Source organism: Macrobrachium rosenbergii, chromosome 21 (genome assembly GCF_040412425.1).
Source record: "Macrobrachium rosenbergii isolate ZJJX-2024 chromosome 21, ASM4041242v1, whole genome shotgun sequence".
In the NCBI taxonomy this organism is placed as follows: domain Eukaryota; kingdom Metazoa; phylum Arthropoda; class Malacostraca; order Decapoda; family Palaemonidae; genus Macrobrachium; species Macrobrachium rosenbergii.
Window position 1 is genome coordinate 27,158,845 of NC_089761.1, and position 4,299 is coordinate 27,163,143.

The following is a 4,299-nucleotide window of genomic DNA, read 5'->3' on the forward strand; positions in this document are numbered from 1 at the left end:
TCCTCCATGCTATACTTTTATGTGATGTTGGTGTAGAGGGAAAATTACATACATACAGATATACACACATGCACACATATCTTGTGTATGTCAATTTTTGTGTAATGCATAGTATCTGCGTTGAATATTTCTGTATATGGCCCTGAGCTGAAATAAAAGAATGTAAATTTATATGTATATGTATTATATATATTATATATATACATAGACACACACACACATATATATATTATAATATACATATATATATATATATATATATATATATATATATATATATATATATATATATATATATATATACACATATATGAGGCGTGTAGCATTAGAAGGGCCTCTCGCCACAACTTCTGAAAATGGCTTTTTTCACCTTATCATCTTCCCAACATACATAACTTTAATATGGGAAGGTGCAAGAGGCCCTTTCCATACAAAAACATAGGGTAAATTATCCTCTAAGTATGATTTTCAACCTTCTGGCCAGTAGTTGCAATCGAGTGGTAGTTTGTAAAACAGAACGGCCTCTCGCCACTCAGCTCCTGGGATGTCAAGTTGGTACCGAACGGCCGTAGTTTCAGCCTTCCGTAACAAATGGTGTGGTTTCTGCAACTTTTTTTATTTATTATTTTGTGAATTTTCAGCTTGGTTTTGCCTTCATCATGTCAGGAAATACTAGTGATCCTGTAGGTAATAGCTAAGTGCCCAATGATCGCGTGAAAAGGCGAAAATTAACGTTGTCGCACCACTCAGCTCCTGGGAACGCCAAGTTGGTACCGAACGGCCGTAGTTTCAGCCTTCCGCGTAAACTTTAAAGAAATCTTGTGATTTCTGCCGCTATTTTTACTGATTATGTTGTGAATTTGCAGCTGCAGTGATATTTGTGTGCATTCATTATGTCAGGAAATACTAGTGAATCTGTGGGTAACAGCCAACTGGCCAATGATCGCGTGAAAAGGCGAAAATTAGTGTCGTTTTATGGTGGCCAAGTTTCGAGTGATGAAGAATTTTCGGACATCGATGCCAGCGACGACGAGGACAATCCCGATTATGTGCCCAAGGATGATTCTTTATCTACGTCAGTGAATTTCAGAAGAGAGCATTGATGATGATGATGATAAAGATAGTGATTTTAGGTCTGTAGAGGCAGGCTGCGCTGGTAGTAGCAGAGGTAGGCCTAGTGGTAGTAGTGGTGTAGGCCTAGTGGTAGCGGTGGTGGTACCTCTAGCAATAGCATGCAAGGTCAAGAAAGAATGGGCACAGAATGTGGCAAAAGAAAGGAGGCAAAAAGGCCTAGATTATGTCTCTTATTCGACCAAGAGGCCTATCTCTATAGATGACGAACATGAAACGGAAAAGGACTGCGGTTTAGAAAATGAATAACTGTTGATGAACGAGGAATAATATGGAACTGCTATCGACCACAAGTTACTGACAAAGTGAGTGTAATCCTTTTCCTTTCCATTACAATCAAATTTTTCTTTGTTTATACTCTGCTTTGCATCGGGGTTCGTACTTTTTTGTTTATGGAAATTACTACAAAAACATCAGTAGGAACAATAGCAATAATATTAAAGCAATAATATTGAAAAATAATACTGGTTATAGTAATGCAAACAATAAACAATGATAATACTGATAATACTAATGAGAGAGAGAGAGAGAGAGAGAGAGAGATAGAGAGAGAGAGAGAGATAACTGTTATAAAGATTGCTCAATGTTTTCGTCCGTATGTTTAAAAATAGCGTATTATTTGCAATAAAAACTTGATAATTATAAAGTAATAAGCATTACACACAATATGTAAAGAATAAGTGATCAAAAGTTTCCGAAAAACTCGAAAAATACCGTAATTGTACCAATAAAATCCCCCCCTCCCTTTTTCCCCAAAAAAGGGGGTGGGGTTGAACCCTAATTTTTTTTATGCATACTATTATATTTCTGATCACAAATACTTCCTCTCATACAAATTTTAACTTTGTATCTTCAAAAATAAAGAAATTACAGCAGGTTGAAGTTCCAAAACTTTGATGGCTTATAACTCAAAATTTTTTTTTTGGCGGAAGGCCCTTCTAATGCTACATAAATATATATATATATATATATATATATATATATATATATATATATATATATATATATATATATATATATATTATATACATATATACATATATATATATATATATATATATATATATATATATATATATATGTGTGTGTGTGTATGTATACTGTTTATATATATATATATATATATATATATATATATATATATATATATATATATATATATATATATATATATATGTATATATATATAAATAAAATATATAATAAACCAGAGGATGCACGCGTACTCTCGCCAGGTAAACACACACACATCCACAAACGCATAACATACTGCACACATATGTTTATATTGCCCTAAAGCTTTCACAACTCACTGTGCCTGTCAAAATTTAAAAGTGATATACTGTTTACTCTTGAGCCACCAAGGACAATAAAACGTCTTTCATCGGAAATAAACAGACCTGCTCTCATGAATCACCGGTTTATGGACAGAGGAAGGCAATATATTTGTATCAAGGACCAAATATTTAGTCAAGGGGGAAGTTCGAGACGCGTTGGGGTAAACACTGCGTGCGGTGGTATTTGAATATGTGTAGTTAAGCGCCATTGTTTACTACGAATCATGATCCGGGGGGCATTTTCCCGGGATGTAACTGAGTACTGGGACCTTTCCCTGAAAAGAGGGGGACACCATATCTTAAAAACTAACCATAGAATTTTCTTGAAAATAATCTCATTATGTTTTCCACACCCAAATTACTAAAGAATTACCTGACCTAACCTAACCTAACCTAACGTGGTACCAGGACCTTTCCCTGAAAAAAGCGGGATGCCATATCTTAAAAACACTAACCACAGAATTTTCTTGAAAATAATCTCATTATGTTTCCCACACCCAAATCACAGAAATAAGAAATATCTGACCTAACCTAACCTAACCTAGTACTGCGACCTTTCCCTGAAAAAAGCTGGACGCCATATCTTAAAATCTAACCATAGAATTTTCTTGAAAATAATCTCATTATGTTTCCCACACCCAAACTGCAGTCAAAGAATTATTGGACCTAACCTAACCTAACCTACCTAACCTAGTACCAGGACCTTTTCTTGAAAAAAGCAGGACACCATATCTTACAAACTAGCCATAGAACTGTCTTGAAAATAATCTCATTATGCTTCCCACACCCAAATTACAGAAGAAGAATTATCTGACCTAACCTAACCTAACCTAACCTAACCTAGTACTGGGACCTTTCCCTGAAAAAAGCAGGACGCCATATCTTAAAAAGTAACCACAGAATTTTCTTGAAAATAATCTCATTATGTTTTTCACACCCAAATGACAACAAAGAATTATCTGACCTAACCTAACCTACCTAACTTAGTACCGGGACCTTTCCCTGAAAAAAGCAGGACACCATATCTTGCAAACTAGCCATAGAATTTTCTTGAAAATAATCTTATTATGTTTCCCACACCCAAATTACAGAAGGAGAATTATCTGACCTAACCTAACTTAACCTAACCTAGTAACGAGACCTTTCCCTGAAAAAAGCAGGATGCCATACCTTAAAAAGTAACCACAGAATTTTCTTGAAAATAACCTCATTATGTTTTCCACACCCAAACTACCAAAAAGAATTGGCTGACCTAACCTAACCTAACCTAACTTAGTACTGGGACCTTTCCCTGAAAAAAGCGGGACGCCATATCTGTAAAACTAACCACAGAATTTTCTTGAAAACAATCTCATTATGCTTCCCACACCCAAATTACAGAAGAAGTATTATTTCACCTAACCTATTGAAAATAATCTCATTATTTTTCCCACACCCAAATTACAAAAAAGAATTATCTGACCTAACCTAACCAACCTAACCTAACCTAGTACCGGGACCTTTCCCTGAAAAAAGCTAGACGCCATATCTTAAAAACTAGCCACAGAATTTCCTTGAAATAATCTCATTATGTTTCCTACACCCAAATTACAGAATAAACACTATCTGATCTAACCTAACCTAACCTAGTACTGGGACCTTTCCCTGAAAAAAGCTGGGCGCCATATCTTTAAAACTAACCATAGAATTTTCTTGAAAATAATCTCCTTATGTTTCCCACACCCAAATTACGGATTAAGAATTATCTGATCTAACATTACCTAACGCAACCTAACCTAGTACCGGGACCTTTCCCTGAAAAAAGCTGGAAGCCATATCTTAAAAACTAGCC

General features: G+C 35.1%; 1 pseudogene; it reads left to right on the forward strand.

Annotated features, from left to right (window-relative positions):
* Window positions 1-985: 985 nt before the first annotated feature.
* The window catches only part of LOC136849836 (crustapain-like), a 63,737-nt pseudogene continuing 60,423 nt past the window's right edge, over window positions 986-4,299 (forward strand).